Source organism: Colobus angolensis, unplaced genomic scaffold (assembly GCF_000951035.1).
Source record: "Colobus angolensis palliatus isolate OR3802 unplaced genomic scaffold, Cang.pa_1.0 Scaffold176, whole genome shotgun sequence".
NCBI lineage: Eukaryota > Metazoa > Chordata > Mammalia > Primates > Cercopithecidae > Colobus > Colobus angolensis.
The window spans coordinates 451,251-474,629 of record NW_012114888.1 but is presented as its reverse complement, the minus strand read 5'-3'; the positions used below and the strand labels follow the sequence as shown (position 1 = coordinate 474,629).

At 40.3% G+C, this 23,379-nt stretch overlaps 1 pseudogene across 1 annotated transcript; it reads right to left on the bottom strand.

Annotated features, from left to right (window-relative positions):
* Positions 1–16,006: 16,006 nt before the first annotated feature.
* On the bottom strand, positions 16,007–17,745 carry LOC105509434 (annotated as a pseudogene). The gene has a single exon (XR_001001437.1). The product of XR_001001437.1 is annotated as an RNA-binding protein 39 pseudogene (transcript).
* Between the last annotated feature and the right edge of the window lie 5,634 nt (positions 17,746–23,379).

Here is a 23,379-nt window from a genome sequence, read left to right as displayed (position 1 = left end):
CGGCCGTGAAGCAGATTTTTAAATAAAAGCATAAACATTTCCATAACTGGAAACATTGTCAATACAAAGTAGTTCTCCAAAATCCACTCAGCAACCATCAGGGATCCGGTCCCATCACATCTTCTTTCTCAAAATTAAATTTAAAATGAATGAAGAGGCAGTTTGGCAAGAGGCCCAGCACCCTTTACTTCTGTCAACTATCCCCTACTCCCCATCAGTTGCTTACAATCTGTCCTCTTGGACACCTGAAGGCCACTCCTGGTGTCAGTCAGCTTGCTGCTGCATAGCTGCCATCCCTCCTGGACTCCTCAAAGCCTCCAAGGGGCCCTGGTCCCCTCTGTCTGCCAGCTGTTGTTGGTTGTGTACCAGTGAAATCTTGCTGGCCCTAGGCTACTGTGACCTATTGGAAGAGCACACTCCCCGAGCCAGCCAGATGAGGTTCAGTCATCCACCTCCCTCACAGAACTATAAATCCCACTCCTCTTCCCAGTCCTGGGGAACTCTGTCTCAGAGATAGAGGCATGTCCTCCTCACTCCTTGAAACAAAAAGAAGTGGTCATGTTGTAACTTCTACCTCATTGTGCTCCTCTGCTTCTATGGGTTGAGGGGATGGAAGGTGACAGGGTCTTGTCTGTTGCCTAGGCTAGAGTGTGGTGGCATGATCACAGCTTACTGCAGCCTCGACCTCCAGGACTCAAGTGATCCTCCCACCTCAGCCTCCTGAGTAGCCAGGACCACGGGCATGTGCCACTACACTTTTAAAAAGTTTAAAAAACAATTTTATTTTAGAGACACGGTCTCACTATGTTGTCTAGGCTGGTTTTGAACTCCTGGGCTCAAGTGATCTGCCTACCTTGACCTCCCAATAGTACTAGGATTATAGGTGTGAGCCACGGCACCCAGCCCTCCTCTGCTGTTCACTGGAATGATACCAACTCAGCAACGGGGCTCTTGGCTTTATGTAGGTAAGAAGATATTAACAGTTATGCACATCTCTAGTATAAGAGAGGCCTGGTCAAACTCAGAATCATTTTGGGAGGGAACTACACGAAGGCATAAATATAGGGAAATTCAGGGACCACCAGTGTGCCAATCCACCACCAAATAGTAAAAGAATCTGGTCTCTGAAGAACAGGAGGGGTCATCACCAAAGTGAAATGGCACAGAAAGGAATCCAGATATCAAAACTTGCTAAGATCATCCTGTTACCTTAGTTTTATGAAGGCAAATCCATGTTATGCTCAGAAGTTTGTTGCTGCGTGTGGGCATGGAGTAATAATGCAGTTCTCTATCCAGGAGAGTCATTACCAGAAAGGTATTGTTACCTGCAAGGGGTCCGGATCCAGATCCCAAGAGAGAGTTATTGGATCTCACCCAAGAAAGAATTTAGGGCACGTCCATAGAGTAAAGTGTCTGATTTCAAGCTATACCAGAAGGCCATAGTCACCAAAACAGCATGGTACTGGTATAAAAATAGGCATGTAGACCAATGGAACAGAATAGTGAACCCAGAAATAAAACTAAATACTTACAGCCAACTGATTTTCGACAAAATAAACCAAAACATAAAATGGGGAAAGGACACCCTAATCAACAAATGGTGCTGGGATAATTGGCAAGCCACGTGTAGGAGAATGAAACTGGACCTTCATCTCTCACCTTATAAAAAATATCAACTCAAGAGGGATCAAGGACTTAAATCTAAGACCTGAAACTATAAAAATCCTAGAAGATAACATTGGAAAAACCCTTCTAGATATCGGCTTAGGTAAGGATTTTATGATGAAGAACCCAAAAGCAAATGAAGTAAAACAAAGATAAATAGCTGGGACTTAATCAAACTAAAGTGCTTTTGCATGGCAAAAGGAACAGTCAGCAGAGTAAGCAGACAACCCACAGAGTGTGAGAAAATCTTCACAATCTGTATATCTGACCAAGGACTAATCTCCAGAATCTATAATGAACTCAAACAAATTAACAAGAAAAAAACAAATAATCCCATCGAAAAGTAGGCAAAGGACAGGAATAGACAGTCTCAAAAGAAGATACACAAATGGCCAACAAACATATGAAAAAATGCCCAACATCACTAATGATCAGGGAAATGCAAATCAAAACCACAATACAGTACCACCCTACTCCATAAAAAAATCAAAAAAATGATAGATGTTGACGTGGATGCAGTGAACAGGGAACACTTCTACACTGCTGGGGGGAATGTAAACTAGTACAGCCACTATGGAAAACAGTGTGGAGATACCTTAAAGATCTAAAAGTAGAACTACCATTTTGATCCAGCAATCCCACTGGGTATCTATCCAGAGGAAAAGAAGTCATTATACAAGAAAGATACTTGCACACACACGTTTACAGCAGCACAATTCGCAATTGCAAAAATGTGGAACCAACCTGCATGCCCATCAGTTGACAACTGGATAAAGAAATTGTGGTATACATAAACGATGGAATACTACCCAGCCATAAAAACAATGAATGAATGGCATTTGCAGGGACCTGGATGAGACTGGAGACTACTATTCTAAGTGAAGTAACTCAGAAATGGAAAACCAAACATTGTATGTTCTCACTCATAAGTAGGAGCTAAGCTATAAGGATACAAAGGCATAGAATGACACAATGAACTTTGGGGACTCAGGGGGAAAGGGTGGGAAGGGGGTGAGGGATAAAAGACTACAAATTGGGTGGAATGTATAGCTCGGGTGATGGGTGCACCACAATCTCACAAATCACCACTAAAGAATCTACTCATGTAACCAAACACCACCTGTTCCTCAATAACCTATGGAAATAAAACATTTAAAACAAAGAAGAAAATAAAGGAATAAAAGAATGGCTACTCCATAGACAGAGCAACCCTAAGGGCTGCTGGTTGCCCATTTTTATGGTTATTTCTTGATGATGTGCTAAATAAAGGGTGAATTATTCATGCCTCTCCTTTCTAGACAACATAGGGTAACTTCTTGACGTTGCTGTGGCATTCGTATATTGTCATGGCACTGGTGGGAATGTAGCAGTGAGGATGACCAGAGGTCACTCTCATGACCGTCTTGGTTTTGGTGGGTTTTAGCTGGCTTCTTTACTGCAATCTGTTTTATCAGCAAGGTCTTTATGACCTGTATCTTGTGCTGACCTCCTATCTCATCCTGTGACTTAGAATGCCTGACTGACTGGGAATGCAGCCTAGTAGGTTTCAGCCTTATTTTACCCAGCTCCCTACTCAACATGGAGTTGCTGTGGTTCAAATGCCTCTGACAGTATCAGGGTTGTAGGCTTGCTTTTTAGGTTTGAGGAAAGGGAAAGAGGGGTGGGAGTGGGAAGGGGTGGCCTGAGGAAATGGAAAAATAGAGCTTGAGGTCATTTTGCACAGACTCAGGGTTCAATACAGAACCAGTGCCTAGCCTTTCACCTCTTGCCTTGGGCCCAGGAAAATGGAGATTAATGGAAATCAGTTATGCTAAATTTGACAAAATTGAAGGCATTTATTTAACAAGTAGGAATCTCCTGAACAGTTTATAATCCTGAGGATTGCGAGTGGATGGATCCCCAGGAAACAATCCCCCTATTTGTGATGCAATGTCTCTTCCTTTCCCAACCAGGTTAAGGTTAGTGGCTGTGGGTTTTCCTCAGATTTCTCTCAGCTCTGAGTAGGTTCCTGGGTGTGGATATGGCATGTCAGTCTCATACTGACTCCAACTGCAAACCTTAGTGGGGTCTTAGATGTACAGTAGATAATCCAAGTGCATGCTGCTATAAAGGTATTCTGTCTGCTTGTGAGAGAAAGTGTACTCCGGAGCCCACTTCAGGGACCCTGGTTCTTTCCTCAGTGTCCCCTTCTGTCTCAACATGTCCCAACATGATCTATACTTTCTATTTGCCCTGGAATATCAGATGTGGAGGAAAAAGTGTAAACACAAAAACCATAGCTATGAAGGAAGCAGATTGAAAATCTTCAGATAAGTATCAGGTTTTAAGCATCCAAATGAAGGTTAAATCAAAATAATCCTTTTTTAGGCATTGCCTTTGAGGCCAATTTATGAGCTGCATAAGGAAATCAGTCTTTTTATTTCATGCTTACAAAAACCAAGACTAAAAACAGCATTACCGATCTTGATCACTAACCTTATTTTTTTGAATGACTTTTAACTCTTTTCATTATTCAAATGGAAAGAATGTGACATAGGCACTTAAGGCAACTCTGAAAACTAATTTAAAAAATTAATTTGAAAAGTAGTTTGAGTAGAGGTGGCATTATTAGAATAGTTAGAGCCTTATAAATTGCCTAGCTCAATAAGAACACCATATATTTATGTTGTAAGTTCTAGTATGTTTGTATAAATAATTGTTTTCTTTATCTCAAAGTATATTTTATTAAATGACTAAAAGAGCTATGTCAGCCAACCTCTAAACTGACGCAAAATGATCTCTATCTTCTTATATTTACATCCTTGAGTGGGGCTGGACTTAGTGACTTCCTTCTCAGAATACAACAAAGGTAATGGAATATCACTTCTGAGATCAGGTTACAAAAAATCTGACTTCCTTTTTACTTGTGATCTCTTATACACTTCCTTTCTGTCAGAGACCTTGCTCTTGGAGAAGCCAGCTGACAGGTTGTAGGTTGCCTTCTGGAGAGGCCCATTTGGCAAGAAACTGAGAGAAGCCTCTCATTAATGGCCAGTGATTACTGGAGCCCCTCAATCCAATAATCTGTGAGAACCTGAATTCTGTCAACAACCATGTGAGTGAGCTTGGAAGCAGACTTTCTTTAGTAGAGCCTTCAGATGAAACGGCAGCCCTGGCCCACACCTTGAATGCAGCCTTGTGAGACATCCTGAGTCAGAAGATCCAGCTAAACCACACCCAGATTTCTGACCCACAGAAAGTATGAGATAATAAATGTTGCTTTAAGCCACTAACTTTTGGGGGTTTTGTTACACAATAGTAGATAATTAACACAAGGTCACTAGTATGACATAAGAGTAGATAATTAACACAAGATCACAGGTATGGTATGATCAAGGAAAGAGGCATTTATTTCTACTGTCATCTGCCTATGAAGAACATTATTCCAATATATCCATATAAAATTTAAAATAATAAGATTTTACATAGTTAAGGATTCTAAAATGTGAATGATTAAATCTCGAAAAGGAACTGACTAATCAATGGGAAAGTTTCTTCCAAGACAGTTCTAGTAGAAGTGAGTATGATGGTCACCCACAATACCCATTGTTAGTATCATAGAATGTTAAAATTAATCTTTGGAGTGAATATTGACTTTGATTGCATATTTCCCTTTTTAAATCTCCATTTCCTCTTGAAAGGGAAAGTTGTTTTTTACTGATTTTATCTCATAACATTAAAAGTATTAATTTTCATAAGCAAAATATACTGGAATGGCTTACAGAGAGGGTAGTAATTAAAGCAATTACATAAACAGAATCACATCTCTGCTCAAGTCTTATTTCATGCATGAGCTCATTTCATATCCTTTGAAGACAGCTGCTTTTCCAGGAGTAGCTCTAAACCTGCGTCACTATTGAGAGACGACCAGGTTGGCCAATGGCCAGTAGCTTGTTGATAGGAGACTTTCTCCCCTTTTCTGGCCAGCAAGATCATCTGACTGAAACTGTCTTGTCTGAAAGTGAGGCAGCTGTGTGAAGTCATAGCTATAATTCAGCTGGAAACAGCTCATGATGTTTTCTTGCAGATTTGGTGAATGACTGTCCACAGAAGGGAGGTCTCACCATCTGAAGGAGGTGTATTTCTTGGGTTAAGACGTGGAAGAAAGATACAAGTTCAGCTTCTTCTCTCCCATCCTTTCTTTCACTAATGGCTCCTTAAATAAACTGACTTGTTAATGACATAGTGATTTCCCTGAGGGTCTTAGATTTTGTCAAAAACACCCAATTTATAAACCTAAACCAAGTAAGTTTACATTATGGGGGTGTATGTGTTGGCAGATTATACGTAAAAAAATTAAAATTACAGCCATGAGTTCTCCTTGTACAGTCCACAGCTAAAGTTCAGATTATGCCAGATATTTCCATTACAACCCATAATTCTAAGAGTCAAAATGAGAACAAGGAAGAGAATACCCCACAGGGGTCTGAGTATCTCTGAGAAGGGTAGCTTGGTGATTTTCCTGACTCAGACTTGGATGCAAATCTACAAGCAAGTCAGAATAAAGATCAGATTTCAAGAGGACTCAATAGATCTTGAATGAGAGATGAAATTCCTGATTTCTGTTGACGCAAGTCTGGTAATTTGCATTTCTGGCAGTCCACCACCCTGCCAGGCCTTTTGGGGCTGTCACTGAGGAAACTTCCACAGTTTTCTATTGAATCTCTTGTATGAGAACTTTTGAGAAGAACTAAGAAATCTATTTTACTGAGGGACTTAAAGACTGCTATGGAATTATTTGGGGCTTCATCAGGGTGAGTAGAATGTCTCAAGACAGCTCTCTGCTGTCCTGAATGTTGATGAATGAGGGTCCTCAACAAATGCCCATCTGATTCAGACCACTGATGCGAACTCTGTGCTGTCTTGAAGTGACTGGCCAACAGCAGGGTGCTTCCTCTCAGGCAACCAGCAGCCCCTTCTCAAAGAGCTGTAGCTCTGCTTTGCTGGTAAAGTTCAATGATGATGTATGGATTTACTGCCCTATATGAAGACAGGAGGGGAACATACCAATCAGAGCTGGAGAGTTTAGAGATTATAGGCTATGCTCAATGGCCAGTGGGATAGCACATTGGACTTATGTTCCTAATTCTTAATTCCTTTCTTGCAATAGAATTATACTACCACATCCTTTGCCATGTGACTTTGCAGTACTTCTCAAGAGAGTAAGCAGATTATATACCCTGATCCATTGACTTTGGCCTTGGTCATGTGACTTGGTTCAGCCAAGGAAATGTAGATAGAAGTGAAAGGGTGTCAGTTCCCAGCTGAAGCCTTAAGAGACATTGCGTATTTCCTCTCACTCCTTTCTTTTGTATTTCTGCCATCAGCCATGGGAATAACATGCTTGGGTAGTTTCTGGTCCCAGATTGAAAAGAAATATGGAGCAAATCTGAACCCAAGTTGAAGTTTGGAGATGAGGTCAGCTGAGCCCAACTGAGTTACAGCTGATCTTCAGATCCTTGAGGTAGAAATAAATGTTCATTGTTATAAACCACCAAGTTTTGAAGTTATTATGGAGAATTATTTCAGCAGAATCCTGACTTATACACCTAGGACCTTCCATCTTCCCATGTTCAGATAATAGGGTTTTCATTCTAGCTGAAAAAGACATTATTTATCATTTACCTCTATCCTTTCATGAGTGTACCAAAGCCCTGGCAGTGAAGTGACAAACCCCTGAGGTACACGTGTTAGATGGCAGAGTCAGGGCCTGGCCCCAAATTTCTATATCTCCATGTCATGATACAGCAAAAATCCTTACTTTGCTTAGAAAATGCTTTTCCAATCAAGTAATAATGTTCTATATCTGTCTAAACATTAGATATACAGTGTAATAAAATCTAGCCAAGATGATCTATGGATAGATCAAGCTGAGGAACCAAAATGATTATACACTAGTTTTAGAAATTCTTCCCAGGACATTTTCTCATCAGCCTAGACACTATATATATACATTAAACATAAGGCAGGTGTCTAGTTCTTGAATTCCAATGCTGGATGGGCGAGACAGGAAGAAAAACATTCTATTAGAGATTGGATGTTGATCTGGTCTATCCCATAGTCACCCCTTTTATAGCTTCAGTTGCAAAAATAACTGTTAACTCTTTATATCTGTTTTAATGCAGACTTCAAGGGTAAGTTGAAGGCTGTTTTATCACCATTTCCCTAAAGAACTTCTAGAGTAGGCAGGGTTCAATGGAATAAACGTGGTTTTCCTTGTAGGTGGCAGGTTGACACAGATGATCTTTTGCAATTCTTAATGCAATGTCATTAAGAAAACATGTATTACTATTAGGTAATTTGATGTTTCTTCGTTTAAGTAAGTACATGGGCAAAATTCCTAACTGTTTTTAAACACCATCTCTTTACCATAAACGTATTATCGTATAACTTTTTATTGCTTGTCATTTTCCTACACAGTTTAAAAGATTTTGGGAAAACAATCCAAAGGACACTCACTTCTTACTCATAAAGATGGCTTAAGGTACCCTTCACAAGGAACTGTGACAATGAGGGGCCTTACAAACTCAGGCTGTAGTTCTCTGAAAAGGACTTGAAGTGGGAGACTGAGTTCCGTTTTCTTGGCTCCATGTCCAGCAGCTTCTCTCCACCTGCCTGTGGAATAGGCAATAAGTGCACCATGGTGATGGCACATTACAAATTGCAAAAATTTGACTATCTCTCCCTGCCGCACCCCACCAGCATCCCCCAGTCTGGAACTCGGCCCCAAAACTCCATGCTGATGTTGTGAGTGGTTGCCACCTACCTTTTACTGCATGCACTTCCTCCTAGATGTTCTACAGAGGCCCTGAAAAGTGCAGACGTTCTATCCTATGGATGCATCGGTCAGGGTTCTAGCAAAAAACAGTTGACACGCTCAATAAAAGAATACTTAAAGGAGGATTTATTGACAAAAGTTAGCATAGGAGAAACACAAAGGAGAGTGCAGGTATCTGTAACTTGTAGCAACCAACTTGTTACCACTCAGGCTTGACGGCTTGAGAGGAGGGAATGGTTGCTGGAATAGGGAAGGAGCTGGTGAGTCTTTGCGTTGTCATAGAGCCTGCCACCCGGAAAAGGTGGTTGAGGGATGCCTCTAGCCTGAGGCAAAACAGCAAGAAGGGAGCCAGAGGCATAAATACCCAGATCCCAATTTCCTCTGCCTAACTGATCTTCTGCAGATGCTTTTTATGGGTCTTTGTATGCATTGTATAAAGAACAGGAATGAATAGAGGACCCTGGGAGCCACTCCCTTTGCCATTCTTCTTCATTGTTTCCTTACAGTTCTTTCAAATAGGCAGCCCCAGTGCCACACTCTCCATGCAAAAGGAAATTGAGTATAACAAGAAGATTAAAGGCTTGTTTGTTTTTTTAAAAAAGATTCCGGATGGCCATATTCTTTCCTTCATGCAAGCCAAGGGAACATTTCTCAACGCTTACCCCTATGCCAACCACAAAGTCCTAAATCTAATTTTCCCCTGAATCCAATTTTTAAAGAAGAGCATATCCAAATGTTACTTAGAAAGTACCACCAAGGTGTCAGCCTGTGGGGTGGCTGGATCACAGACCTTCAGCTTCTCATATCCTTTAATACCTTGTGAGTAGGCCTTAAAGCAAGTAGGAAAAGAGTTTTTTTTAATTTGAAAAATAGGCACAAATGCCAATGCTATTGTAGAATTTGAAAGTTAACAATAGATGACTAATGTACATATGTATTGCTTTAAAAGATAAAACATTTTAAATGAAAATTAACACTTAAATAAAAAATATTCCTGCTTTTTGTATATGATATTGATGGTCTGGCTCTTTAACCTAAGTTAGCCAGCCCAAGAATTGGGATTCTTCAGCAAATAAGCAATCCGGGGTGGTATAACTAGAACTATGTGCAGAGTCTCTTACTGCACACGGGGTGCTTTCTGTTTAATGATTACTCTCCACTGATAGCAGAACTCTCAAGAGCACAGGGTATCTTTACTGGCAATGAAGGAAGAAAAGTATTCAGTTTCCCAGAGGATTGTTATACATAGAATTTAAGGAGAAATAAAATGGTGGGTATGTTTTGTATATTATTTGTAATATACAAATAATTAATATAGTTCACTTTCAGTTGCGAATGGACATTTTTAGATGATGTCTTAGTCTGTTTGGGCTGTTGTAACAATGTACCATAGACTGGGTGGCTTAGACAGTAGACATATATTCCTCACAGTTCTTTAGGCTGGGAAGTCCAAGATGAAGTGCCAGCTGATTTTGTTCCTGTTGCAAGCCCTATTCTGGTTGCAGATAACCATCTTCTCATTATATCCTCACCTGGTGGAAAGATGATGCGTGCTTTTGGGGGGAGTCTCTTTTATAAGGGCATTAATTCCATTTATGAGGGCTTTACCTTCATGACTTAATCACCTCCAAAAGGCCCCACCTCCTAATACCGTCATCTGGGAAATTAGAGCTTCAACATATGAACTGGGGGTCAGGGGACCTCAAACATTCAGTCTGTAGCCTATGGAAAATGAAAGGGAAAAAGTACAAATCAAGTTACTCTGCTTAATAACACCTTGTGTATTAAAAAAAAAAATTCTCCCTGGAAATTTGATGGCTTTTACTGATTAGGCTTTCTTAAATTATTGGGACAGAGTTTCTAAAGTTAAGACAACAAATGAGTGCCTTCAGCTGACCCAAAATTGGCCTGTGGACAAGGTTAGAAGTAGGTATGCATTTATAAACATATAATCAGATAAGAAGCGGGTAACATGTTTCCTTCATTCAAGAAGCACATTCCTAGGAAGAACTAGGGCACCACATCCCATACGTACTCAGAGAAACAGCTGTGACAATTAAGACTGAGCCAGGCAGAAATGCTTTTGGTGAGGAGTCAGCACCTGGCAATTTACCAGTCTCGGGCTCAGGTTAGAGACCATAATCATTCAAACACATGCCTTGGTTGGTTTCTTGTCCACAAGAATCATGGGCAATAAGATGGCTGGGTGTTATACAAGTGAGATTTCAAATACAGACATTCCTCTAAACTTCAGCTTCAGAGAAGTTGATCCTGCCCTCTGCTCATTCCAGAAAAATGAGTCCCCAATAATTATTTGATAGGACTTAGCAAAGCAGCCAGAAGTTTTGACAGGGAGAGATATGAGTGCATTAATATGAAAAATCATGTAGCGACAATATTTAGATAGTTTATAGACTATTTCAGTTTTTCCATTTCTACCTTACTGTTTTGAAATGAATATTTAGCCCAGGAATTTCACAGCATGGTTATGTACCCCCCTACCCCCCACCCCCAAGGTTTTTCTCTCACAGACCTGAAGCTCTTGGCAGAAGATCTTCTGAAAATTTGCTTCTGGGAATAATCAAGAGATGTACTTCAGGTACCACCCATATGAAGATTCCCAAAACTGTCTCAGGTTATAATACCAGCCCTCAGACTTCCGTATTTTACAACTACATGTTATTATTAAGGGCTTTCAGAAAAGTAAAGGAAGCTTGGACTGCAATTTATCAGAAGGTGGCCTTCCTGTCAACAGGGGACCTGCTTGCTACATCTGAAGTTGGGTCATAGGCTGTACAGGACCAGTCTCTGCCCACTCATTCCCCGAGGGAATTTTGGAATTATTTGTAACTAAGTAATATGCTTTTCTTGGATAAGGAATCAACTAATTGCTTATTTTCCTTTGTGTTTTGCAAATCTGACTAACGTTGACTCAGGTAGAATATTATAAAGTTATTTATGCTGTGGGTGATAATTACTTGCAAACATACTTATAGTTAGAGTAAAGCTTCAACAAGTTTCTACAACTCAATTATCTAGCCCCAGGTAATGGCTTCTCCTCCTTCTTTCAAAAAATGTTATTAATTATTCTTAGTTTACTGTTAATGAAGATGGTTTCCTGAGTCTTACCTCTTCAGCTCATTACACAGATCATCAATGTGGAAAATAGAGACAAGGGTAATTTATATTTCTTTGTGAAATGTAAATCTGTGATGGCTTGAATCTTGTCTTTGGAATGATTTATGTGCAGAATATATTGAATAGTACAACATTTGGTAGGAAGGTAATTAAAGAAAATAGTCATTATCTCACCAAGCTCAATAGCTACTTGCTGCTTGCTTTAGATACTCAGTGAAACTTAAAAGTCTGGCAGTTCTTTATTTAAAAAGCTAAAATTTCTAGAAAAAGAAAATCATCTACAATTTGTGAATGGATTTATTAATGATTTTTTTTTTTTTTGCCAGTATATGACAGCTACTATTGAACATGCTACAAATTACCTTTGGAAAAGTTACAAACTTTAATCTTGTCTTTTCAAATGTTAATACTAATTAATTAACTTTTCTTTGGGTAATAGAAAACTAGATTTCCCCACCCAAGTTTTGTCCTGTTTCTCAAAATATTTTAAAATTGAGCTTTACCACCAGTAAACGACTGGTGGTAAACAGGTTTATTTGGGAGGTATGTATTACTTGAAACAGTATTTCCAGGGAAAATTACTTGGGAATATATGTGAACAGATTTCACTGTTGAACAGTCAAACCTTTTTTAGGGGGAAAAAGTTTCCACAGGAAACTACCTCTGTGGTAATATAACCTACAGCACACATTTTTTTGTACAATGCTACCCATCGATATTGATTTTCATCTACCTTTTTCCCCACCAACAGGACTTGAAATAGTCTTTCCTAGGAAAATTACTTGGGAATCTATGTGAACAGTCAAACCTATGACATTTTTAAGTTTTATGAAATCTAAATTCACATTCCTTAGACAGAAACCTTAGGGCTTCTTAACATTAATGTTATGCCAGATTCCTTCAGTGTAAAACAAAAACAAAAATATAACTGGAATAAAAAGTGCAGGGTGTGTATGTGTGTTGGTGGGGAGAGAAGGGGGTTAAGGAAACCATTTTGGCAGGAAGGAAAAAGACATTAGAGCTGTTAGCTCTCTTCCTGGCCATGGCAAATCATATATTCCCCAAAGATGTCTGAAACAGTATCTCCCATCTCACACACTCTTCTACAACGTGGTTTTGACACACCTTCTATCATGGAGGGGTGGCCATGTCCCCTCTCTGTGAAACTGGGTGTGCTTTGTGGCACTATTCAACTGATAAACTACGACAGAAGTCACATGATGAGACTTCTGCAGTTAGTTCCTAAAAGGCCACTCAACTTTCCACCTTGCTTACTGTAACACTGATGCTTGCCATCCTGGGTCTCCCTGTAAACAGTCTAGTCTCCATGCTTTTAGGAAGTCCCACATGGAGGGACTATGTGGAGAGGCCCTGTGACTTCATGAAGAGTGAGAAAAATGGCCATCCAGGTTCTGGTTGCTCCAGTCTCCCACCTATTCCAGCTCTAGTTACTACCTGACTGCAACTGCAGCAAGAAATGTTATGCCAGAATCACCCCAATAGAGCCCTTCCTAAATTCCTGACTTGCAAAAGCTTGGAAAGATAATACAGTGATTGCTGCTTTTATAAAACCAGAATTTTGGGGTGATTTGCTATGCAGCAATAATAACTTGCACACTGACACACTGGCTCGGGATGAGGCACTGAATGGAGTGGGGATGGAGGTGGGGGTGAGGGAGGTTCATCTCTCTGTCTTCCCTATTTTCACCATATTTCCTCAGGGCTCTTCTGCCTCCACACCTAGTTACTGGCCATCGGTTCCCATAAAGGAAAAGAATTCCTAAATTCTGGCATTTTAAAATTAAAAAGGCCCTGCCCTACACTGGCTGGGAGCCTCTTCTCCTAGGTGTAAGGCTGAAGTGATAATATCTCTGTAATCCTCCATGAGGCCTCAAGTTGCAAACAGCCTAAGAGAAGCAGTTGAAGTGTGCACATTGTATTGAGCAGCAGGGGCAACTCAACACAATTTCCTTGAGAAAAAAAAAGCAGCCCCTGCCTTCAAAAGGCTCATGGTCTTATTAAGAGAAATAGATGTGTATATCATTAGTTGCCTTGAGGGGGAGTACTAGATGGGAGTATGTACAAAGTACCATGGGAACATAGAGGAGTTGGGTACAAGACAGCTTGACTGTGTCCTGTCCTGGCCTAGGCAGGTTGCCACAGTTCTCTCTCTTTCCTCCTCCTCCTCCTCCTCCTCCTCTAGCCACTAATCAAATTGCTTGTTCTCTAATACGGAGATCCTCTTCAGAATCTCCAAAAAATTTCAGAGATCTAATATAGAGGCTATGTCTTATTCTCAAGTAATCGGGGCAAATGATGATCAAACATATATTTAGTGCACCAAATAGTCATTTCTCAGCTAAGATCAACTCATTTCTGAATTTTTTTTTTCTTTTTTAATCTCCTTTCTCACCACAGGCCAGTCCTATTTCCTGGTGCAGGCAACAATAAATGGTTGTTGAACTGAATTAATCTTAGAGGTAACTAGTGTATTTCCAGAGTTTCATGATCCCTTAGCCATAAAAGACAAGAATATGATTATGAAAATAAGGTTAGAGCTCTCACATCTTAGTTTATATGAGAAGGAAAGGCAGTAGATGTGACTGATGATGGTAGGGAGAATGGGAGAGAATGTGTTTTGAAAATTAAAATATATTCCAAACTTTTGGGCTAAGAAAGTTAAATACAAATCAGGCCTTTTCGTGCTAAACTTTGTTTGCACTGGGTAAAGTGCAACTTCCTGTTTTGAAGATTAAGTTTTAGTAGGTTCATCAGGTCTCTTGGGGACTCACTCATCTCCTATCAACATAATATTTGAACCATTTTAAATGTAAATTAGGGAAAATATGGATTGGATTTCATTTGCAACACAACCTAAATAAAAGAAAGAAAAAAATAGATTTGGAAGTTATTGCAACCATTTGAGATCTCCACATCCTGGTCAATTTCCATTCTCCTCAACCAGCAGGAGGCCCGCCAGGCCCAGCAGCTGAGCCTTCATTCCTCTGTCAGGACAATGGGCATCAGTTTGACCTCTTGGAATCACTAAAAACAAACACTGAGTTGTGGTTCATCTCCCTGAATTCATTGGGGAAATGCTTCCATGAAACAGTGAAAGAGTTCAAGAACAGAATACTCAGAAAGAACGACAATTCTTTCTTTGGAGTGTAATTAAGAACACTGAGGCATCTAACAAACAACCATTTTCTTGTGCAGTGTTCTCACACTTAAGCATGCACCAAAATCCCCTGGAGGGCTTATTAAAACAGGGACGGCTGAGCCCCACGACCAGAGTATTTGAGTCCATAGGGCTGAGCTGCGGCCTGAGAATTGGCATTTCTAACAAGCTCCCGGTTGATGCAGATGCTGCTGGTCTGAGGACCACACTGAGAACCACCATTTTGGTGGACAGACACACAATTATAGTCCTTCTTCAAGGGGGGTAGGAAAGCTGCATGTTTTGTATTCATTTATTCACTGACTGATTCAACAGACTGGGCACACAGCCACTCCATACCCACATAATGGGTCGGATATGATTGGTTTACAATGAATGTGTCAAGGTTTCTTAAAACAATTATTTTGGCTTACTCAAGATGACATACCTTCACCCATTCTTGTTTACGCTATAGTAATTTTCTTTTTTCTTTCTTTTTTTTTTTTTTTTTTTGCCTTTTTAAGAGACTTTTATTTGACTGGCTCTTACAAAGATTGTTGCAATATGAATGTCATTTGTTTGATAGAAATATCAAGTTGTCTTGTCAAACACACTGAAGTAACCCAAAAATATATTTCAGAGCTTACAGAGCTTAAAAAGAGCAAAGATTATATGCAACCAGACAAAACCTATTTCTGCATTTCCTATTTCTTTCTCAGACTGCTTTGCTTACCAGACTCTCACTAAACATCTTCAGGAAATGTAGGGATCATTTTGTTTGGAATTTTAAGACACACCAGAACACATAGTATTTATGAAGAAACTTTTACAGATAAATTAATTGAAAAGATACTACCAAGAAATATTATAATTTTGAAATCCCCCTTTCTTGCCAATTGATCAAAATGCAAGATGAGATGCTAACCAAACAGCCCTTTAGCTGTCTTGTATTCCCATATAGTAAATGTGTATTTCAGAAACCTGCTCAACCATTAGCCAAATATCAACATTAGTGAAATGTGAAATGTAACTGCTGTGTAAAAAGTTAGGCTTCTGAAACATTAAAAACATTACATCCTTGGTCTGCCTTTTTACAGAAAGCACATTTGTTCTCCTAGAGCTATTCCTATAGTTCATTAATTTTCTACACGAACATTTTAAAAGGTAGAACAAGAGAACAGTTTTTTATACAGTGGGATTTGCTCTTTAGGGAGAATGAGCACGCTGCATTCCAGTTAACATTTTTGTTTTTTCAAGGTAACAGGAATTGTATACAAATGACAGTAGATTCTTGCCTCTTTATTTTTATCTAAATAAAAGATAAGATGAATTCTCAAGAAAGAAGAAAAGTTATATACATAAGGGACTATATCTTCCTTCATCGTCTACTTGGAACCAGTAGTTGTGTTGCTGTCATAGAATCAGGAAACAGGTTGTAGTAAGTTGGAAGAGGTACATATGCTGCTGTTATCATTTTACCAGCAAACCACCTACCATGCAATGCATTGACAGCAGCAATAGCTGTAGCAATTGATGGGCACTTCACATACACATTGCCCTGAGCTGAATTTTTGTCCACATAAATATTATTAACTCCTCCATGTTTATTACATTCTTCAATCACATCGTCTTTACTCTCTGTATCCCACCCAACTTCTTCTGTTTGAGGGTTAAACATGTTAGAGAGTTGGAAACACTGTGTTGCAAGTGGCTGAACAGAGGCAGCTGCAGCTAAAGTTGAAGCTTCAGTCTGCTGGGAAAGTCTTGTTTGCAAATCTATAACAAAAGAGAATTCTGCCACAGCATCAAATGCCAAAGAGCCACTCATTTGTAGAGCTTGCTGTGCTGCTGGTGGAATCTGCAAACCTGTATCCTCTGCAAGTCTTGCCATTAACTGAAGACGACCAGTTGTTCCCAAATCAATTCCAGTCCCTTCCAGTTTGTCACTGTCCAAAAATGAACTAGTACTCGAAGCATCAGCATGTTCAGTAACATGACCAACTTTCATTGGCCTTCCTGCTAGTTCGAATCCATTAAATTGTTACAAAGTGTTTTTGGCACATTCTGAATCAGAAAATGTAGTAAATCCATATCCCTTGGATTGACCAGTTTCACTGTTTATCATCAGCTGGATACTTTGAATCCTTCCGAAAGGCTCAAGGATTCCACGAAGCGTATCTTCAGCTATGTTAAAGTGTAATGAGTCCACATAAAGCCTCTTAGGCCCAGCACTTCCCTTTTGTACATTGTTTGCCATGGCTGCAGCTCTGTTTTTTTCTGCCTGTGATGCCTGTACTATTGACTGGCACTCCTGAAACTCGTTGGCCAGTTAATCCTATTGCTAGAGGCACTGAGCTAACATCCACGAACTCCACGTAAGCAATTCCTTTGGAACGTCTTGAATTTCTATCAGAAATCATCCTCACGTCTCGAGCCTTTCCTACTGTAGAGAAAAACTCTTCCAAATCCTTTGGTCGAATTCCTGCCGCCAGAGGCATACAGAAGACTATCCTTGCATCTCTTTCCTCAGGAGTTAGATTATCAATAGGTTCCCTCACAGGGCTCTTGTCTTTTCTGAATGGACTTTTGCTTCGGAAACGTCGTCTGCTTAATTTGATACTATGAGGCAACCCAATCTTTCCTCAGATGGCACTGTTAAACTTTGGTCCGGAATAAGGACTTCTGTAGCGGCCTCTAAATCTTCGATCTCTACTTCTGGAACGGCTCCGTCGCCTCTCTGCTTCGATTTCGCTTCCTTTCATGGCTTTTGCTCTTTTTCCTTTCTCTATCTCTACTTCACTTCCGTTCTTTACTTTTGCTTCTCTTTCGTTCACGACTACGACTTCTGCTCTTGCTTTTTTTCCCTCTTTTTGCTACGTTCTTCATGGCCGTTGGCCCTGCTCAACTGGTTCTCAGCCTTCTTGTAAGGAACCTCAAGCATTGCTTCAACATCAATATCGTCCGCCATTTTCTCTAAACGCCTGTGCAGGCTTTCGGGCGCCTGTGGTGCTCGTGTTCGGGAAGAGACTGCGGCTGCTGCCACCGCCCCCATCGCCGCTGCTGTTGTTACTGTTAAGTCCCTACGCCCAGGCCACGGGACCGCCCAACCCGAATATCAGGCTGCGAGGATGGCTACGCCATCTCAAAAAAACAATGGAATTAGAGAAGCCCACACGGGACCAGGCGTGGTGGATGGTGGCTCACGCCTGTAATCCCAGCACTTTGAGAGGCCGAGGCGGGCGGATCAGGAGGTCAGGAGTTCGAGACCAGCCTAGCCAATATGATGAAACCCCGTCTCTACCAAAAAATGAAAAAATTAGCCGGGCGTGGTGGCGGGCGCCTGTAGTCCCAGCTACTCGGGAGGTTGAGGCAGGAGAATTGCTGGAATCCGGGAGGCCGAGCTTGCAGTGAGCCGAGATTGCGCCACTGCACTCCAGCCTGGGCGACAAAGCAAGACTCCGTCTCAAAAAAAAAAAAAAAAAAAAAAAAAAAGAAAAGAAAAGAAAAGAGAAGCCCACGCGGGAAGAGCAGGACTGCAGCTTTGGCAGCTCAGGATCCACCCCTGTGACAGCGTCGGCAAGCTCCCTGGAATGGCGGCCCCTGCTTCACGCTATAGTAATTTTCTTTGCACATTCTTTCTTCAGAGAAAGTTCAGAGGTAAACGTCAGCTAGATTAAATTAAATTTAACATCAGCTAAATTAAATCGTCATGCATTAATGGACTCCCAATCAATCAAACCTTACTGCATTTAATGCAACAGTTTTGTATGTTTGAATTTAATTATCTGATGTGAGAGCGCTTTGCTAGTGCTGAATTCTACTGGTTAAATAATTTTCTCATGAATTCTTATTTACACTCTTAAATGGTCAGCATTAAAATGCAACCAAGGGTCAGTTATTCAAGAGATTACCTTCAAACCAAGAAAAGGCAATGTAGGACTCTACTGTAACGAAAGTATGCTTCTGTCAACACAGAGAGATCACACCAATTCTCATTAAACAGTTACTGCACAGGATAACATAAAATTATAAGGATGAAAAGATTCTTCCTTCTCAGATCTGTACCTTTCCAATCATTTTGACACTCTGGACAGGAGATCTCATATCCACCTACTTTTTTCACGTGTTTAGTCCATAAACACAAGCTTATAGGACAATTGGCTGCCACTCTCTGTGAAAAAAAAATCTCATATTTGATACTGATGCTTTGAGAAGGCTTCAGCAATTGAGGTTCGTGTAAAATGTGAAATGTGAGGGGGCAGCCGGAAGTAGTAAAAGGAGCATGGGATATGGAGTCAAGAAGGTTTGAACTGTACCTTTGCAACTTTCTTTACTGACCTTCTCCGACTTTTCACTTCATGTTCTTTAAGAGTAGGAAAAAGAAGAATAGCAATTGTAAGGGCACTTCTTGTGAAGTTTGGAAAAAAATTTAAGCAAAAACTACAGCAAATTATGAAAATTCTATTGCAAATTATAATTATTTACAGGATTAAATTTTGTTACACGTGTTAGACCTTGTCAATGAACATGTTGCTTCTATTATTTTTGATTGATGGTTTTGGACTGTACCTAGCCATATACTGTATTCATATAGGTCTTCTTGGTTTTATTTTCAATGATTACTGTTTGACCATGAAACAAGGTAAATCTCATGTGACCTATACCCAGAAACAACTCCTTGGCCCTAACCTCATTAGCACCATGATTTATGGGATATGTCATCCCAGGTTATATCCAAATGGACCTCAGAGAAGACAACAGGTTACTTCTGTTGGCACAACTTACACTAAACAGAAAATTGATGTTATCTATTGATTGGGACCTCCATTCATATGTTTTGGTCTGCTAGGGCTGCCATAAAGCATAACAGACTAGGTGGCTTAAACAACAGAAATCTGTTTTTCCACAGTTCTGGAGGCTGAAAGTCTGAGATCAAATTATTGACAGGGTTGTTTTCTCCTAAGCTCTCTCTCTTTGGCTTGAAGATGGCTACTTTCTCCCTGTGTTCTCATAGGGTCGTTCCTCTGTACATATCTATGTCTAAATCTTCTCTTCTTAAAACAGTCCTATTGGATTAAGCACAACCCTAATGACTTTATTTTAGCTTAATTACCGTTTTCAAGAACGTATCTCCAAATACAGTCACTTTTTGAGGGACTAGGGGTTAGGATGTCAACATATGAATTTTTGGGGGGACATAATTCAGCCCATGATCCTATAGGTACACCTATTACTTCTTATTTATGTTATGGGATGGAGATAAAAATATTCTTATGTGAGTCCTTTTTATACTTAAATGAAGATAGTGTTTTCCAGGCCGAGGTGGGCGGAGGTCAGGAGATGGAGACCATCCTGGCTAACACAGTGAAATCCCATCTCTACTAAAAATACAAAAAATTAGCCAGGTGTGGTGGTGGGCGCCTGCAGTCCTGGCTACTGGGGAGGCTGAGGCAGGAGAATGGTGTGAACCCAGGAGGCGGAGCTTGGAGTGAGCCGAGTGAGCCAAGATCGCGCCACTGCACTCCAGCCTGGGCGACAGAGCAAGTACTCCATCTCAAAAAAAAAAAAAAAAAAAAAAAGATTGTGTTTTCCATGTATTCTGCAAGTGGTTTTGACCACCAGAGGGCTCCTGTTTTTATGCATTGTCATTATAATACAATGACACTTTCAAGATTAAATATAAAGTTGATTATGAAAGTTAAATTCTTGGTATCTGTGTATCTTCAGTGAATCAATCTTTAAGCATCCCAATGCCTAACCTGATGATGATAATGATGATGATGATGACTGCATTTATTGAGTAGCAACTGTGAGTCACCCCTGTACCAGGTGCTTTGCATATATGATCTAATTTAATATGCTGAACTTTTCTGTTATAGTCAATGTTTTGTATTATTTCAGTATTATAAATAAAGTATCTATGACTTGGAGAGGTTAAACAACACACAGCTAGCAAGAGGCTAAGTGGAAATTTGAATCACTAGCATCATCATTAGCACTAGTTTCATCATATAGCCTTTAGAAGACAGTTCCTAATCAGCTTCAAGGGGTTCGTGACCCTCCTGAAATACTACACAAAATATGCAAGTATGTGTACAGTGCAGAGACGAAACATCCAAATTTGTTGTTTTGTTGAGAAGCTCAGCTCCACTCTGAAGTCTAGGAAATGTAGATAGCATGGCAGTCAAGGTTGCTCTAACCTACCCTCCATCTTTTTGTTTTCATTGCTTGATTCATAGTCCCTACAATCCCTCCTCTAAAAGGTTCTCTAATGGATAGATGACTTCTATTACCCCTTTAGTTTTATCAGTTGTTTTGTCCTGAACATATCTGGCTGAGTTTTCCCTCCATATTATCTAAGACTCCTAGTTGCAAATAACAGAAACACAACTTGTGCCTGGGAAAGGCAGGAGGGGAGCTGGCCCCAGGAACACCCTAGAACCAAGGACTTCAACTCTAGCAGGACCATGACTCATCTTCCACTATAGACGAGCTTTTTCTATCTGATGGTAGCTTGGTGTAAATATTTTAGGCTTATGTCCTCACAGTCTTGGTGCCAGAGAAGGAAAGAGAGCTCTTCCCTGTCAGCTCTATTTAGAAAAGTCCAGGGAAATGACTGATTAACCTGGCTAGGAGCATGCGCCCATCCCTTGAGTAATCACTGTTCACAGGAAAGTGGCACTATGGATGTCCAGGTCTCAGTTACATGCTCTCATCTCTGATTAGGTGGGTGGGATAGCATTAAGGGCAGCTCCCTGAAATCACATGGATGAAGTTAGGGAGGAGCAGCCTCCCGAGGAAGAAACATGCTATTACCAGAAAAAGAGGGAAGAGGTGATGGGCCCACGAACTCATCAAAGATCCACCATAGCTATGACTTTAACCACCACAGGCAATCCTTTCTTCTTCTTGCCTCAGAAAAGAGCACAGTAGAGCTGGTGGTTTGCAAGAACCTGAACCTAGAATTAAGTTCCAAGTTGACCTTGGCGCCTACATTCTCAGAATTTTTTATTTTGTTTTTTATATAGAATTTTTTATATTGTTATACCTGGCAAAGTTGAGCACTATTATGCATTTTAGCATTTTGTTTATTTTGGTACTCCAAAGTGCAGTTGCTAATGATATAGAACACTTTTTGTCCAACGATCTCTCTAAACAAACAAACATCTATTATATATTGATGCAAGTGACTGGTGTGGATGGACTTATTTTGTTATTGGTGCATTCTTGAGTCCCTGAAGGTCGCATGTACGCATGCCCATTGAGACCCACTTCTCCAGCTGGTGATTGTGGGTACTTTGCAACAAATCCCTGGACATAAACATTCTTTGGGAAAGAAGTTAGAGGAAAGAGGGGAGACCTCAATGTGGGGTTCTCCTTCTCTTTGTCTTCCAGATCTAAAGTTCTCTCTATTCCTTCTCCTCTCTCCACATCTAGTTTATAATTTCAGATCTTAGCATCTCCTCTGGGAAGCCTTCTTGGGCCCTCTGGGCCTGTATTAGGTCCTCTCCATTCTACTTCTGCGGGTAGTGGAGACACTAGAGAAAGAGGTTGGAGAGGAGCTGCTAGAGCTTTCGGTTTTAGCTTTGATTGATGCCTCTTGCTTTCCCATATGCTTTTGGTCAAGGCAGCCTTCACTTCAGTTTCTATAAAGACAGAATTAGGTAAACAATAAGGCAACTCTTCTTCAATGTTTACTGTAAGCATACATGAGACAATATTTGTGATTTCATAGGGTGCTAGGCTGTGTGCATGAGGCTCTCAACAAATGCTAACAGGAAATACATGCAGTGGTAGAATAACACAGAAGAATAACCACTTATGAAAAGTTATCATATGTCAGCATAGTCCTAAGTGCTTTATATGCATTATCTCAGTTGAACCTCATAGCAACCCTAAATGATATACATTATTGTTTTCATTTTACAGACAAAGTAACTGAATGCTCCACATCATTCAGCTAGTAAGTTGCACAGCCAGGACCTGAACTCAGACCTCACTGATTCTAAAACCTTAGCACATAGCAAACTGTTAAGACTTCTAAATAAATTCAAGAACAGTACAGCCTCATTATAAAGCTCTTCACTATCCTCTGTATTTAGTTACATTTGGAATCTACTCGACTTGGCCTTCTCCTCTGTGTATTTTGTGATCATTGGAAAATATTTCCCAGTTTAACCCAGGATGCTTATTATTTGGGCCTTTTCTTTCACTCTCAGTAGAATTAAAACTCAAGTCTATTGTATCATTATTTAATATCTCATCTTTTCTGCTACAAGTCTTCCAAACACATTCTTGGATGTGTGAGGAAAATAATTAGGTCCAGGCAGACTACAGACTAGCTTGGTTTACAAAAATTTTAAGAACATTACCTTGGATTGGGCACATACATGTGACATGTCATATTCAGTCTGATGATGATCTTCTATGGGAAATGACTGAGTCCACCCTGCCCTGCTACACTTTGTCCTATACCATCCTAGCTGGTCTGTGCTCTAGTTTTCAGGGCTGAGAATTAAGTCTCTCTTTTTCCCCAGGGTTCTGAGCTGGTGATCACCCAGCCTTGTCTGCCCCATGCCTGCATCTCCAAAGAAAAAGGGTC